This window comes from Silene latifolia, chromosome 9 (assembly GCF_048544455.1).
Source record: "Silene latifolia isolate original U9 population chromosome 9, ASM4854445v1, whole genome shotgun sequence".
Taxonomy (NCBI): domain Eukaryota; kingdom Viridiplantae; phylum Streptophyta; class Magnoliopsida; order Caryophyllales; family Caryophyllaceae; genus Silene; species Silene latifolia.
Genome location: NC_133534.1, coordinates 147154135 through 147164881, shown reverse-complemented (window position 1 = coordinate 147164881; position 10747 = coordinate 147154135).

Here is a 10747-nt window from a genome sequence, read left to right as displayed (position 1 = left end):
ATTATACCTTTATTAAAATGAATGATAAATGTATGTAACATAGACTCGAGAAGACACGTGACTCATGGGACAGCCCCCAGAATGAAAATGGACACGAAGAAAGATACTAGAACAATTGGGGAAAGAAAGCCTAAGACTCGGACTCAGACTCGGACCCGGACTTTGACTCGATCTTAGATCTAGACTCTTAATCATCGGCCCATGCTTGAACATTTTCTCTTCCAGTAACTGGCTTCGACATCCGGCTTTGAGCATTCACCCATTTGAGCACCTCATCCTCATCATTGGGAACACTGAAAGGATAATAGTCAAGAAAAGTTTCCTGATAAGTTGCATATCCATGAGAATCGCCTAAGCTACTTTGTGGGTTAAAGGTTGAGAGGGACAACCTCCCGCTTTCGATCATATTCTGAATGACATTTTTTAATTTGTAACATTTCTCTGTATCATGCCCTTTGCCTCTATGGTATTTGCAGTAGGCATTCTCATCCCAGAATTTGGATTTCTTTTCTGGGTCAGGCGTAGGTCCTATAAGCTTCAACATTCGTTGTTCCATGAGTCTCTGAAAGGCATCGGCGTACCTCATACTAATATTGGTAAATTTCCTAGGAGGTGTGCCCTTATTTTCGGAAGCCTTTGTAAATGACCTTGGAGAGTTGTTAGGAATAGATCGTTCACTAGTTACTTTCTCCATAAGATTGTCAAATTGAGGGTTTGTCTGGACACTTTTCATCTTAAGAGGTTGGGCATCAAGCTTCTTACCCATTTCAGCAATTTGTTTCTCCATGTTGGAAAGCCGAGAGTTTAGAGTATCAATGGCTCCTTCTATTTTGGCAAATTTGTTGTCGAAGGCCAAGGAAAGCATGAGCATTCCATTTTGGATATCTTCGCCTTCGAGGACATTGATTTCTTTGTCATCATGATGATCGAGGAGATGAGAACAATCAAAGAATGATTCTTCATCATGTTTAGTGATATTGGACCCAAGAGGGTCGGCCTTCTTTGATTTCTTGGCGGAAGGTGGCACAGGAAGCTTGCGATCCTCGATCATATCCTGAATAATATGCTTTAGACAAAAGCATTCCTCCGTATTGTGTCCCCTACCTTGATGATACTGACAATATGAATCGCCCTTCCATCTAGGGAATATCTTTTCAGGGTCTGGGGTTGGACCAATTGGATGAAGTTTTCCTTGGGAAATCAGTCTTTGTAGAGCTACTTCATATGTGGTTCCAAGGTCATGGAATTCCCTATGAGCTCGTCCCGGCCTTCTGGGTGGAGTTTGCAAGAGGTTAAGTCCCTTTCCTTCATTGGCCTTCTTAGATGGGTGAGTCGTGTTGAAGCTATGCCCTGGCCTTAGGGTATGAGAAGATGGTAAAGGTTTCATCATATCTATCTTGTTTTCCATATTGATGACACGAGCGCTTAAGTCTTCGATCGTGGCCTGAAGCTTAATGATTGCAGCACTTAGTCCCTTGACGTCGACAGATAAACGTTCTTGAACACTTTCATTGGAAATTGCGGAATTCCTACCGAGAAGAAAATGATGCGCATTAAAACTTGATTTGTCATGGGATCACGCATACTAAGGCAACAAACAAAGGACATGTAACGAGACGCGATGACTAGACTCTTGATTTGTGAATCCAGGAAATGTCGTGAGTGACCTCTCGTGTTTGGACTCATGGTGTTTTGACCTTTAGACTCGAGTGTTGATTTTGACAGAGTGACATTTATGTGGTTGACTTGATTGACAGGATTGGTGACACGTGTTAATTCTAATTCGTGGGTTTAAGACAGACTTGACTCGAGGTTCGGATATGTGTGTCCCACACGTGTACTAGGAGAATTCGAGAAACGGACATGGGAATGACTCGATGTGTTAGCCTCGAGTGTGTGAGACTAGGTGTAGAAATGTTTAGCTCCTAATTGAGTTGGGGTAGGGAGTCCAAAATGACGGCGTGGCGCCTTAGGACTTGACTTGAAATTTGAAAAGACCCAAAATGTAAAGAGAGACGGGTTTATGACTTGACAGAGTTCCGACTAGGACATAGTCACTTTGAACTTTGACTCTAACTTAGCCCAATTGAAATTACATATTTACATTTACACGATTCGAAAATATTTTGATTAAAACGTTTTTGTTTTGTTTTTTTTTTCTCTTTTCGGACTTTTTTTTTGTTTTTTTTTGGACTTTTTTTTACACGGGTTTTGAAATGGGTTTGAGGCCCAAAGTTTGACTTGATATTTGGACAGAGTTTCGGCTTTGTTTTGCGCTATTTTGAAAATGTTTATATTTTGAAAAGGATTTTTGATTTTACAAAATTTCGTCATGGTTTTGTTTAGAAAATGGTGATCACATATGATACAAACATTATACAAGCATTATAACGGGATGCTGAGTGCATTTAAAAAGGTTTTGGTTTTAAAGGGTGGGTTGCCATATCGAACAATTGATCGGTCCGTTTCATGTTCACAATTGAATAAGTGTGGTCGTTGGGTCACGTCCGAATCAAAACACGATTTATAGCTTCACAAACAACTCTACAATTAGTAAAGAGGCAAGTAAAGGTCGGATCCCAAGGGACGGGAATTGAGATGAGATTTCTATTGAAACTAGTGGTGTCTTAGGGGTGTCACAATTTGGATTGATGTAGAAGGTCACTAACTAAAATAGCAATGAAAATAAACAAGCAAGATGAATTAAATGGGTTGTAAACAATTGATAAAAAGCACTAGGGTGTCATGGGGTCATAGGGGAGTCATGGGAATTGATCATACAAACATGTTCTCAAATTATAAGCAAGCAATTATTGTTGTGATGAATTGAGTTGGGTTATATCTTACAATCCTAGAAAAGTTTGGGTCCCGGAGCCGAATCGATTAGATTGTACAACACCTACAAGTCGACTTAGTCTTCCCTACTCAACAACATGCATGGTCTAATGAGACTCGAGTTGGTTTATGTCTTACAAGTCTCATTGAAAAGATAGGTGATGGGTAAAAAATGCAAGGATTTATAGGCTCGCATTTCATCAAACATAACATGTGCATGAGTTGAGATCAAAACAAGCAAGCAAATAAAACATGAAAGCATATTAATTTAAGCATGAATCATTCCCCATGTTGGTTTCCCCTAATCACCCATTAACCCTAGCTAAGAGACTAGTCACTCATTATCATGTTGATCATGCTAGCAAGGTTGTCAATCATACCAACAAAATGAAACATGATGAATAAATGAAAGTAATTAACAATAATTAAAAAGGGATTAAGAGGATTATACCTACTAATGATTCCAATAATAAAGCAAAGATAAAAGAAGTACTTGATGCTTGATTGAGAGGTTGTCAATCTCCCAATAATAACCCAAATAATCTTCAATTACCCAAAATAAAGGATGAACAAAAGAGAGATTAAGGAAATAAAACTTGTATTAAAACTTGATTAATTGTTGATTACAAAACTAAAGAGAGATTTGATTGATATTAACTACTCTAAGAATTGATAAGAAGAACATGCTCTTCTAATTAGACTAATGGGGTATTTATAGTGGAAATTAGGGGGATGCATTAGGGTTAACTAAGGGCTAAACTAGTAATTACACTTTTTAGATTGAGCAGGGAGGAGCCGGTATTTTTCGAAGGAAGGGCTTCTTTCTTTGTAACTTGGAGAAGACGAAATTGTGCTGTACAGGAATCCGTGCATTTTGGAGTCGGGACGGGCGGATTCTGGCGGTGGAACACGGGCGGCTTCAGGTGAATCCGGGCGGATTGTGGCGGCTGCTAACCCGAGCGTCTTTGGAGGAAACCGCATGGATTGTGCATGTGGAGGACGGCCGGATTGTAGACAATCCACACGGATTGTTCCTCAGCAACATTTCTTCTTCTTTTCTTCCCTTTTCTTCATAAATTCCTTGGGGATTTCCTTGGGGACTCAAGGATCCTTTCTCAACATTGCTCATCTACTATAATATGTACAAAGGCCTTCTAATCTTGTCTCTCCTTGATGCTTGGTCATTGGATTCGATCAATTTAGTCTCGTTTTACCATGAAAATGCAAGATTCTTACTCCTTTCCTACCAAGGGATCAAAATCTCAAAGAATATGCAAAACAAAGAACTAAAGATAATAAATGACCCAAATATGCACTAAAAAGCATGGGAACAAGGCTAATTCGAAGGCTAAATATGCGCTAATTATGGTCACACCAAATATCTCCAAACCGAACCTTTGCTCGTCCCGAGTAAAGAGGTGACAAAGACTAGGACCATTATTTAAACTAACCTAATAACATAGCCGATATGAGACAATTAGCGGGTCTCACTCCGCCCCTTCAACTCACAACAAGACAACCATGAGGTAGGATGCCTTCTTGCAAGGCAAGGTGGGTCTTGCCAAAATGGCGACACATCCAAAAATTAAGCACACAAAATCACATAATGGATGCATCTACAAAAGGAATAGCCACTTCCTCATCAAGTGGCGGAGGCACTAAAGAGGAATAAATCTAAGAGCATGTAATCCTTCCCAAATACTAGTTCAACAAATTCCTAAGGCTAAGAGGATGGCACTAAATCACCTCCAAATGGTGTTAAACTAGACTACTTTCGTCCTCAATTTCCAAATGCTTTAGTCAAGAGCAATCGGATGGTGGTGGAATGATGATCCCTATGATGCTAGTAGCATATGACATGACAAGTCTCGAATTCTCTACAAAAGTAAAGGTCATGGATCGTCCCAAGCTCGACAAAGTGGCTTGACAAAAAGGCTTTTTGGGAATGAAATGCTCAAATCTTTATACACAACGGGTGGATATGACTAGTATTCAAAATTGACCTCATTCAACTTTCACATTTCAAAAATTTAAGATGGGGTTTGTCCCTTCCGGGCTAGTATCCTTTGCTTTCGCCAATCGCTTATTAGGCAACCGGTTAACCTTTAGACAATTGCTTTTCGGGGTGATAGTCACTCTGTCTCTGGGCGGTCGAATTCACAACCGTGTGGGGGCCCAATTCAATGGATCCCGCTCCAAAGCACATCGAAGTGGTACGCCTCCATCAAAACAAATAAATTTCCCAACATTCAACAATTCATAACATTTGAGGTTTCCTTAGCATTAAATTACTTCCACATGACAAAACTTTCGAAATGAGCACTTCAAACTTATTGATAGAAAGATTTTTTGGGTTGCCTTACCACAAGGTCAATCAAGGTCACCTAGACAAGTTAACCAAGTCCACATCGCATCACGGGGTTGGATAGGTGACTCACATGCAAATCCTTGACTAGGCTTTGGGTCATGGGTCAAAAGATACTAGTATCACACTATCTAGGGTGTTTTACAACCATTCTAGTAGGCAAAGTCTTAAGTTGAAAAAGTATTTGTAATGGCTTAGTTGCTCTTGTCAAAGTTCCCAATTAGGCATTTTTTTTTCAAAACTTTTTATCTAAATGCAACTACATGCTATGATGCAACTATTATATACATCCTAATGCAAGTGATTCTACCAACTAATATGACATATAAACTAAATGCAAGTCCTAAGTTCACATTGTTATACCGCATCAATCAAAATAAAGCCACATAGTCATTAACATAAAGAGGAAAAAGGAGATTGGAAAGATCATACCATGCGGTCTTCAATATCCTCATGTCTCGGATGTGGCGTAGTCGATCAATGTGAACAAGGATAAACACAATATATACAAAACAATATATACAAGACTACACTACAAAAGGAAATACACATGTTTTTGGATTTTCGATTTTCAAATTTTTATGGTTTTCGAAATTTTTCAATTTTTTGGATTTTTGAATAAGAGTTAAGTGTTAGAATTCCCATCCCCACACTAATATGGGCATTGTCCTCAATGGCCAAAATGATGGGAAATTATATAAAGATGATGCATGATTTCTATACTAAATGCAATCTACACTAGTCTACACTACATGATGCAAGGTTTTTTTGTTTATGACGGAGAGGATAATTTAGATTACCTCCCGTTGTGTATGCATTAACTTCCCCAAACCGAGTTAGACACTATTGCTAATGTCCTAAGGATGGGTGTAGTTCATGCACACACTATGCAATGCATGAAACGAAATTGTCATTTTGGATTTTGAAAGTGGGAACAATAAAATGAGAACACCTCAATGGTACCGAGGTGTGAGTCCTCTATGATGCTAGGACTACTCCAACAATGATCAAGAAAAATAATTAAAACAAAGAGAGAAATAGACAAACCTTGAGAGGGTAGGAGCCTCCAAAGCTTGCTAATCTTACATCATATCATCACTACCATCACTTTCCTCATTAGAAGTGGTCTCATTGCCACTTCCCTCTTCATTTGCTTCTTCACTTTCTTCTTCACCTTCCTCATCATCTTGATCACCATCCTCTTCTCCTTCTTCACTTGCTTCCTCATCAATGTTATCATCAACTTCTTCATTACCGACAACCTCATTGTCCCCCGGAACGACCCTGATGCACTCGAAAATAGGACTTCTTTATCCGCCCAACTAGGCAAAGGACATGATGGATCAAGTAGTCCTTGCCTAGCTAAGTGTAGGAGGGGTGGATATTGAGCCAAGTAGGCATTTTTCCGATCCTCAAAGGCTTGCTTGTGCATTGCTTGCATGAGAAGAGTCAAATAATCATTTATTGCTTCAACTCCATCGGGCTTGAACTCTTGGTACTCGAAAGGGTAGGGTGGTGTGACAATGGAAGAGGAGGGCATTTCAAGTTCACCCTTTTGTTGTCGGATAATATACTCGGCCTCCTTTGAAAGGGGAAGTAGATAATTGGTCCGGTGGACGCTTAAACGACAAATCTTTGAAGGCAAAGTAAACGATCTAGCCTCAATAGTGAGCCATCCATACTTGGTGTCAAGAGGGTTATGGGCAACCCACTTGTACTTGTGTATCATAGTATGCAAATCAACAAGATGACCACCCTCTTTCGCCTCATACTTGTTATCTTTGTTGATGTTAGGATCAAAGTATTTAGCTAGGATAGTGACTAGGCCACCATTCACAATAACGGTAGTGCCTTTCTTTCCACAATCAATGTTGAGCCATCTATCCACCAAAAGCCTTAAAGAGTTGAAAGGCTTTGTGTGTACTCTTCCAATGTTCAAAGCCGATTCAAGAAGAACAAAATCAAGTTTGGTGAAATGGTTGGTATCTTTCCTTGCAATGATGGTGTTTCCTATGACCTTGTGCCATACTCTTATGCCCGCATGGTGGACTAAAAGAGCACGACTCGCATGAAAGTCCTCAAATTTCCTTCCGGAAATTGCCTCCCAAAGAGGGTCGGGGTCATACTTTCCAACATTCTTAAAATAACTCGGTTCATCACTAAGACCCAAAGCTTCACCCATTTCCCTAAAAGAAATGCATCTACTAACATTAGCTAGACGAAACTCGAGGTTCTCCCTAGTCTCAACTTTGTTGACTTTCAAAGAACTCAAAAATTCCAAGGTAAGGGAGGGGTATGTCAATTCTTTTGATTTAAACAATTTCTCCAACCCCATGGCTTTAAAGAAGGCTCTAGTTTGCTCAAGGAAACCCAACTTATCTAAGGTATCTTCACAAATAAACTTGGTGGATTGAAATGATTTCCTAGCAAACTTGGCAAAGGTGTCTCTATGGGTTTTGGAAATAAAAGTTACCTCCGGATAGTGCAAAAGTTGATCAATTTCCGGAGTAGTAGATGTTGTTGCTCCCATAGAAGGTTGTTGTTGTTGTTGCACTTCCAAGTTTGGGTTTGCTACCACCATAGCCAATGCTTTCTTTGCTTGAAGAGCCTTTTGCCTTGATGAAAGTGTCTTTGCCTTTGGTGCCTTTGCCTTTGTTGCCTTTGTTGCTCCCTTAGTCCTTGCCATTGATGAATTAACCAAGAAAAGAATGAAAAATCTTCAATTTGTAGTGTACCCAAATCGATTTAAAGGTGAAAGGCTTTGCCTTTATGAATTCAAATCGACTCAAAGGTTGAAGATTTTGTGCTTGGTTTTGATTTTTATTGAAAAATGAGTGATTGATTTGTTGTTAGAAGGATGTTTTGATTTGATTTTGGTGAATGTAGTTGAGGAATTTTGTTTTTGTGATGGAGAGGATGAGGGTTTTGATGTTTATGAGTAGTGTTATGAATGAAGGAATGAAGAAATGAAGGTGGGAATGGTTTTATAAAGCCCGAAAAAATTCGAACTGCAGGGGCAATCCGTGCGGTTTCTGCTCGGGACGGGCGGATTCTGCCTTTTCTGGGTTGGGAAAAACTCGCCTAAAGACGGGCGTCATTCAGTGAAGACGCTCGGATTCGCAGACACGGGACGGGCGGATTCTTCAGAAGACGGGCGGATTCCTTTACAGGGATTTTTCTTGTTTTCCTCAGCCAAGAAGACGGGCGTCTTCCCTTCAAGACGGGCGGATTTTCAGAGACGGGCGGATTTGTATTCAGGATGCCCGGATTCTCTTACAGTCAAAAATATTTCAAAAGTTCATCTCAGAGGGACGTGCGTCTTTTACCCAACACGTCCGGATTGCCTGAAGACGGGCGGATTCTCCTGAATCCGCTCGGATTCGACCCCTTTGTACCCGGATTCAGTTCCATCCGTGTACAATGCATATCCCTAGTCATTCTTCCATTCTTCTTCATATCTTGTGTTCTTCATTGTGGGTGCACTACTAAGGCATGGATAGCCTAGGCAATTGCCATCCCCACACTAAGCTAAAGCACTACACATCAATTGAAATCATTAGTCCCTCCCTCACTTCTCTCAAACATGACAATTATCTTGATCAAAGTATAAAGATCCAAAGATGACAAAAATGCAATACAAGAATTGAAATGCGAGTTATGGGGTTAGAAATATTTACAAATGGTGGTTTAGGGAGGACTCCACCAAACTCTCATTCTTGATGAGATGTCAAGGGGGCATGTTCAAGGTGTTGTCGATGTTGCTCAACACCTTGAAGAAATAATCAAAAGCTTGTTCATTATCGTTATAAAGCTCTTCAATAGACCTTGGCCCTTGTTGTCGGTCTTGATCGATGGCATTACCGATGTAGGGATTAAAAATCCCTTCAAATTCGTCGTCCCAAAGACCACAAACTTCATTAAGTTGATCATTGAAAATCTCTTGATTTGATGAAGACAACTCTCCCAATTTCTTTTCTTGGCCAATGAGGCCATCCTCTTCTTCTTTGATTGATTTTGATGAGCTTTGCAAGCTCTCCTTGTCACAATTCACTTGCTCTTTGAATGGAGCATCTTCAATTTTCTTCTTCCATTGGAGTTCCGACTTCTTCCTATCATCCTTCCGGCTATAATGATCAATCATGAAACACGGTTCATGCAAACGAGGAGCTCTCATAGTCTTGTCAAGATTAAAGGTTATACTTTCATCTCCCACTTCTAGAGTGAGCTCACCATGTTTCACATCAATCACCGCACCCGCGGTGTGTAGGAAAGGTCTTCCTAGAATAATTGGAATGTTGGAATCTTCCTCCATATCAACAATGACAAAGTCCACCGGGATGAAAAACTTCCCAATTCGTACGGGGACATCTTCCCATATCCCTAATGGTGTCTTCGTCGATCTATCGGCCATTTGGAGTGTGATATTGGTGCATTTAAGCTCTCCCATCCCCAACCTTTTACTCACCGAGTACGGCATAACACTCACACTAGCCCCTAGATCACATAAGGCTTTGTTGATCGTGGTGTCGCCAATGGTACACGGTATTGAGAAGCTTCCCGGATCCTTTAGTTTTGGAGGTGAACTCCCTTGAAGTATTGCACTACTCACCTTAGTGAAGGCGATAGTCTCAAGCTTCCGGATCGACTTCTTCTTTGTGAGGATGTCTTTCATGTATTTCGCATAGGCCGGCACGTGATTGATTAATTCCGTGAAAGGAATCGAGACTTCCAAATTCTTCACAATTTCCATAAACTTTCCAAGTTGGTCATCAAATTTGGGCTTGGCTTGACGACTTGGAAAAGGAAGTCTAATCACAATGGGCTCCTTCTCCTTGACCTTGTCTTCATTTTTCTTTGAACTTTCTTCTTTTGATGTTTCTCCATCTTTGGAGTTTTGCACAATTTCTTCCTTATCACTAGCTTCCACAACTTTATCCTCAACTTGCTTCTTCGGTGCTTCATACCTTGTACCACTTCTGAAGTGAATGGCACTAACTGTTTCATGTCTTGGGGGATTACTTTGAGGTGGTAATTGCCCCTTTTGTCTTTGTGAGCTTGAAGATGCTAGTTGAGTCAATTGGGTTTCCAACATCTTGGTGTGAGCTAGGATGTTGTTGATGGTGGTTTCCTTTGCTTGACTATCTTTTTGCATTTGAGTGAAAAATTCTTGTTGATTCTTTTGCATTGGGAGGACCGCTTTTTGGACATCAAAACCTTGGTCATTTTGGTGATTGTATGGATTTTGATTTTGGTAACCTTGGTTTTGATTGTAAAAGGGTCTTTGATTTTGGTTTCTCATGGGAGGTGGGGTGTATGTTGTTTGAGGGTTTTGAACATTTTGGCTTTTGTATGAGAGATTTAGATGGAATTTGGTGTTTTCATTATAATAGTTGGAATAAGGGGTACCACTCTTGTATGCTTGGAAAGCATTCACTTGTTCATTTGTTCCCCTACATTCACTTTGGTCATGTCCCAAAGTTCCACAATTCTCACATATCCCACTTGGGATTGATGAAGATGCCGTCATGGCATTAACATGATGCTTTG